This window comes from Myodes glareolus, chromosome 11, assembly GCF_982192425.1.
Source record: "Myodes glareolus chromosome 11, mMyoGla1.1, whole genome shotgun sequence".
NCBI lineage: Eukaryota > Metazoa > Chordata > Mammalia > Rodentia > Cricetidae > Myodes > Myodes glareolus.
Window position 1 is genome coordinate 81,358,229 of NC_142036.1, and position 7,101 is coordinate 81,365,329.

Here is a 7,101-nt window from a genome sequence, read left to right on the forward strand (position 1 = left end):
CACAAGCTCTTTGCCATGGTTCATTGTCTTCCCACAACGTTTTTATCTCATCAGCAGTGAAAGGCACTATAATTTCTGCTGGGTCTATACCTGCTAATTGACAAAGTCTCAATTTTCCTTTTATAATCAATTCAGAGACTTTTTCCACATAAGTTTTAAATTTTTTACTTGGTTTGTGTCGTAAAAAGATCCATTCCAAGATAATATCATCTCTTTGCATCAAGATTCTTGTAGGAGAAATTCTGGAAGGCAATATGACGAGAATACAACTAAGCTTTGAATTTACCCTGTCCACATGAGCCTCCTGTAATTTTTCCTCAACCATTGTCAGTTCTTTTTCTGCTTCGGCTGTTAATTCTCTGGGACTGTTTAAGTCTTTATCACCATCTAAGGTCTTGTTTAAATGAATTATTAGATCAGGTGTTATCCCAACAGCCAGTCGTAGGCTGGAGATGTCTCCTAATAATCTTTGAAAGTCATTAAGAGTTCGTAACCGGTCTCTCCTGATTCGTGCCTTTTGAGTCTTAATTCTTTGTAAACCTATTTTATAACCTAAATAATTAACAGAATCTCCTCTCTGAATTTTTTCAGGAGAAATTTGCAATCCCCATTTAGGTAATACTATTTTTCCTTCTTCAAACAGCCTTTCTAAGGTATCTTTGTTTTGATCAGATATCAGGATATCATCCATATAGTGGTATATTATGGACTTAGGAAATGGTTTGTGTATAATTTTCAATGGTTAGCTTACAAAATATTGGCACTGGGTGGGAGAGTTTAACATTCCCTGTGGGAGGATGGTCCACTGGTACCTCCTTGCAGGCTGAGAGTTATTATAAGTAGGCACTGTGAAGGCAAACTTTTCTCTATCTTTTTCTTGTAAAGGTATAGTGAAGAAACAATCTTTCAGATCAATAACTATAAGAGGCCATCCCTTTGGTAACAGGGAGGGCAGAGGAATTCCAGATTGCAAAGGGCCCATAGGTTGAATAACCTTGTTGATAGCTCTAAGATCTGTCACCATTCTCCATTTACCAAATTTTTTCTTAACAACAAATACAGGAGAGTTCCAAGGGCTGGTAGATTCTTCTATATGTCCAGCATCTAATTGCTCTTGTACCAGCTGTTCTAAAGCCTGTAACTTTTCCTCAGCTAAAGGCCACTGTTTAGTCCATATTGGTTTCTCAGTCAACCATTGTAACGGCATTTCTGTTGGTACCTCTGAAGGGCCATCAATTGTGTTGTGTTCTTGTATAGCTCTAATGGCTGGTTTCTGCCATCTGTAATATCTTGTAATATTGTCCTCAGAAATATAGGCCCTGGAAGCAGCAGGAATGTTAATTTGGGCATTCCATTGCTGCAATAGGTCACGGCCCCATAAATTCACTGCAATATTGGCTACATATGGCCTTAGTTTTCCTATTTGTCTGTCTGGACCTATACAATGGACCCATCTCGTGCTTTGTCTTACTCTAGATAGGGTTCCAATTCCTAGGAACTGAATATCTACCTCCTGAAGAGGCCAATGTGGATGCCAAGATTCTGGAGTAATGATACTTACAACCGCACCTGTGTCCAGTAAGCCAGTAATAAATTTGCCATTTACACACACTCTTAGCTGTGGTCTTTGTTATAGACCACAATATAGAAGTCTGCCAGAATATACGTTTACTTTGTCCTCTTAGATTTCTTGATTCATTCACCACATTTAACTCATCCTTCAGGCCATTATTGCTTTTAACAGCAGGCATGGGGCATTCTGATTTTCCCTGAAGAGGCATGTTCTCTGCAGTGACCGGAAATGACTGGACCACATTCGCCATGGGGGCCTGCGAGAGGCCCCTCATTGCGTTTCCCGATGGCAACAAGTTGCCTTGTTTATCTCTTGTTGACCTACACTCATTCGTCCAATGCTTGCCCTTTCCACATCTCCTACATAAACCTGAAGGCTGAGTCCTCCTATTCCTGTTATTCCTAGAAGAGGCATTATTTCTGGAATTCCATTGCCTGCAGTCCCTTTTCACGTGTCCCATTTTGCCACAATGAAAGCATTTTGTAATCTGATGTCTCCTTTTACCTTTGGAAATTGCTTCTTGCACCCATGTTTCATTGCCATAATCAAATGTATCAACATTCATTGTATGTAAAACCCATTCATCCAAAGGCGCTGATCTGATCTTTAAAGGCCCCAGGATCCTTTTGCATTCTACATTGGCATTGTCATAAGCCAAAGACTCATTTACTATATTTCTTGCTTCTGGATCAGGTATCCCTATTTGTACAGCCTTAGTTAGTCTTTGTAAAAAGTCACTAAAGGGTTCTCTCTGACCCTGTTTGACCCTGATATACGATTCTGTACTACTCTGACCTGAGTCTTGAACCCTGTCCCAGGCCCTTAGAGCTGCTGTAGCACATATGGATAAAATGTTTTCATCATAAAGAGCTTGTTCCTGAGGATCAGAGTAAAGTCCTTCCCCTAGAATTTGATCTAGAGAAACCTCAATTCCTTTCGCTGATTCTTATTGTTGTAAAAGTCTGGCCTCTTGTGTGAATAGGCATTTGAAATGCCATAAAGGTCTGTTCTCGAGGACAGCTGATGTTAATTGATTCCAATCTTGAGAGTGGCCCTGCTACTCAGAGCCCAGGATTTTAACATCTCTCTAACAAAGGATGAATGTAGTCAATAATTCACAATTGCTTGTTTAAATTCTTTCAGATCATTCATACGTATAGGCTCCCATGTATGTTCTTTAATGACCTTAGGGTTTTTGGAGCCGGTTATCTTTCCTGATGTTATTACTGGAAAGGCAGGTATAACTCTATGTAGACTGAGAGTTTTTTGAGGTGAATGTTGCCTTTCTACCTTTTGCTCCTGTTCATCAGAGTCTATGATTTCCTCAATCTTATTAAATCTGCTCACCATTGCCTTCTGTAAGTCCTGAATCTCCTGTCCAGTATTATGCTCCAAAGCCTTCATTAACGATTCTAAGGCATGGAGCTTGTCCATCAGAGACACCATTTCCTCCTTGGACACAATCGCCTTCATTGATAATTCTAAGGCGTGGAGCTTGTCCGTTAGAGATACCATATCCTCCTTGGACATAATCCTCATGGCATGTACTGTGCCTTCTTGCATGGAAATCCTGTCAATTAATCTATCATACCCTTTTGATAAAGTCCTATTTTCACATTCAATGGTTATAATCCTCTCAGCTAATGTTTCAGCACTTACAGTCATGGACTGGAGGTTACGAGTCATTTTGGTTGTCCCCTCCTCCAGAGCAGTGAAGCTCCCTTCTATAGAAGCAATATCAGACTGTACCTTCTAGATATTTTGGTCAGTCGACCGAGTCATATCAGACAAAGATCTAGTCTCCTCCTTGAGAACTCCAAACTCTGATCTAGTCTCCACCTTGAAAACTCTAAACTCTGATCTAGTCTCCTCCTTGAAAACTCCAGACTCTTTTTTGAGGAGGTTGATGTCAGTCTGCATTGTCCTCAAGGTTTTAATCTCTGCCCTCAGCATTGTGGATTCAATCTGTAAGGACTGTATCATCCTTATAAAATAGCCAAACACCAGAAAAGCAACAGATTCCAGAAATAACCAAGTAAGAGGAATATCAGAGACCTCCTTCAGAATATCCTCCATAGTGCAATTAAAAAAACCATTGAACTTTTGGATAGTAATATTTTCTGACATTTTAAATCAAAAGAAATTGTACTTGTATGTATGGATGTATGTATTTTCAACCGAAAAGAAAAATCTTACCTGTAATGATCGCTGCCTGCCAGTAGGTGGTGGGGGCGCACCTGAACCCACGTGGCAATGGTGTCAATCCAGGAAGTAACTCTAAAATATATACACTCAAATCCAGAGGTTAAATTCACAGATCCTGTGCTCTGGCGCAGGTCGAGCACTGAACTCAGCTGGGCAGTGGGGAAGACAGTGCCCAATAGGGGTAGCAGAAGCCAAAAAGTTCCCTCCCCTATCTGCCCGAGGTCGGGGCCAGTCGGGAGCCAGTAGCGGTATGCAGCTCTGGTTGCTTGGCCCACGCCACGAGGGGGGAAAAGCCCACACATTCGGGCGCCAGATAATGGCAAATCAATCCCATACCAGTTAGGTTTTAAAGGGGTATTTATTTTGGGGGGTAAAACTTACATACACACAAACCATCAGGAAAGGAGCCTAGTCGCTGGAGCAGGAGCCGGAAACAAGCGAAGGAACCAAGAGAGGCTGAGCTGAGACTTGTGGCTCTTTTTAAAAGAGAAATATACCATGCCCCAGTGGGCTGGTATTTTCAGCAGCTGTTGGCTGAAGGAGTGGAAGGCGCTCCTGCAGCATTGTGGGCTCATACTTCAGCGACTATTGGCTGAAGGAGCAGAAGGTACTCCCGCAGCAAGCTTCTAGGCTCGGGTCTTATTTTTGCCTTAGCCTTCCAAGTAGTTGAGACTGCTGGTGTATGTCACTACTAACACATATTTCTTTAGAACTGACTAGATATCTTTTGATTAAGTATCCACCGAACAACTACTAGGAGGTGAACTAATGTTAAACTCATTAATGCATAGTGTTGTTACGAGGCAGCTTTTTGTTTCCCAGCCGCCTGTCTAGCTCAGACCTGAAATAACCACACAAAAACTGTATTATTTAAATCACTGCTTGGCCAATTACTAAAGTGAATTGCTAGCTAGCTCTCACATTTAGAATTAACCCATCTCTCTTATTTTATATTTTACCACAAAGCTCGTGGCCTAACAGCAAGGTTTCAACACGTCTGTCTCCGGTGGCTGCTCCATGGCTTCTCTCTGACTCTGACTCCTTTCTCCCAGCATTCAGTTTAGCTTTCCCTGCCTAGCTCTGCTCTACCCTATCACGGGCTCAAGACAGTTTCTTTATTAACCAATAGTATTCACAGCATACAGAGGGGACTCCCACAACTGCATAGTAAATAATAATCACTTATATCTTAGTCCCTGGTCTATTGCTGTGAAGAGACACCACAGCCAAGGCAACTCTTACAAAAGAAAGCATTTGATTGGGACTTGTTTACACTTTTAGAAGTTTAGTTCATTATCATCACGGCAGGGAACTTGACAGTAGGAATGGCAGGCATGGTGCTGGAAAAGTAGTGGAGATCTACATCCAGATCTGTAGGCAGAGAGAGTCTGGGCCTGGCATGGACTTTTGAAAAGTCAAGGCTTACCTCCAGTGACATACAGCCTCCAACAAAGTCACACCTCCTAATCCTTCTAATCCTGCCAAACAGTTCCACTCCCTGGTGACTAAGCATTCACATATAGATGCTATGTGGACATTCTTATTCAAACCACTACAGTTTGTCAGTAAGTATAACTCAAATAGAATTAATAATTCAAACATAATTTGTGTAGTTTATCACAATATATAATTGTGGAGTTAACTAATTTCAAATTACATAGGCTTCCTTTTTGCGGCAGAGCTTTTGGTAGATGGACAACATAATATTTGTAGAACTTTCATCTTAATCTCCACTACCTCTGGTTTAGGGCACTAAGATTATTTCTGCCAGTCATGCTTCCGAGCAAGCAGTGAGGCAGATAATGACTACCCTGGGCTAATGAGGAATAATCTATAGCACTGAGAAAATGACGGACCGCAGCTTGCCTAGGGAGTCCAAGACAATGTGCAGGCTGATACCTTAGAGAACATTCTCACAAAGCTTTCAGGAGCATCATATATTCAAAACTATCCCCCAGAAACAAAATGGGTAAACTCATACACACATCCACCTTAGCCTGTTCAGGGTGACATAGACGAAATCCCATATGCTGTCTGAACCGGGCGCATCTTCTCACCTATTTTCCTGACTCCTGGCCGTCAGGTGGTACCTTCTGTGTTCTCACCAGAGGAATTCCCACAGGTCTTTTTAAACTTAAGATTTTTAGAATTGTTTTTATGTGTGTAAGTGTCGAGGGTATGTGCGTGCGCCTGGGCTCACGTGGAGGTCAGAGGTCTCAGATCCCCCGGAACTGTAGTTATGCACAGTTGTGGTTCCCCTAATGTGGGTTCAAGGAACAGAACTTGGGGCCTTTGCAAGCTGAGCCATCTGTCTGGTCTGAAGTCTGTTTTATGAGGGCACCAGTCTCTTTCCCACGGGGTCTGCCCCCAGGATCTCCTCAAAGTCCCACCACCTCCTCACACCCTCACAGAAAATGGGTTTGGAATTTCAGCATATAAATTTTGGGGCAGATACAAATATTTGGTTCCTAACAAAATCTCTCATTGAAATCATGTACATAGACTAGATAACACAACAGTTATTGGCAGTTTCAAATTCATTTGCTGTTTAATATGTATGATTTCCAACAGCTTGTCATTTACCCAAAAGTTAATGCAAGTGGAAGTGGGTGTACTGCAGGTGAAATCACAGCAACTATAAACACACACAGGAGGCTGTTCACACCTCCCACAGCAGTGTGCTCAGCTTTGTCATGGAAATGGCTGAGGGTCAGGCCCTACCTAATAGCTTAACCAGTGAATGTGAGCCACACGCTGAGAACACTAGAATAGGTCACTAAATGCTATTGGAGATTCTACCTTCCAGGACGACCTCAACAAATATTTATCTGCCAGGAGTGGATCACTGGTGCAGACACCATCGAGGCCAAAGGACTAATCTATGACACTTTCTAAACGAACCATTCCTGAGAAAATACTTTCCCATCTTCTAGGTTGATCACAGCACCTAAGGAGTTAAAAGCTACCTCTGCTGGCATCCCCCTTAGGGGCTCCCCTCCCTTTTAGAGAAACTGATTTCTGAATAATTTCTCTTGTACATGCCTTTTAAAGGTGTGTAATTAACTGGTAACAGGTTGTTAGGTAGCCGATGAGGTGTGAACCAGCCTCTAATTTGTTTTCTTTATTTACAACTTGCCTTGCACTTGAAGATGACAGCCTGGTGCTTTTCATTCCCTGCTTCCTTCGCCAGATTAAAAAGTGATTTGTGAAGCCATTTTTAATCCCTCAAATTCCATTAAAAAGGAATATCCAGGGGAGTCTTCATCAAGACCTAATAGGCTCTAAAATGTGATCCCATTCCAGCCCTTCTATGGCGGCCCTAT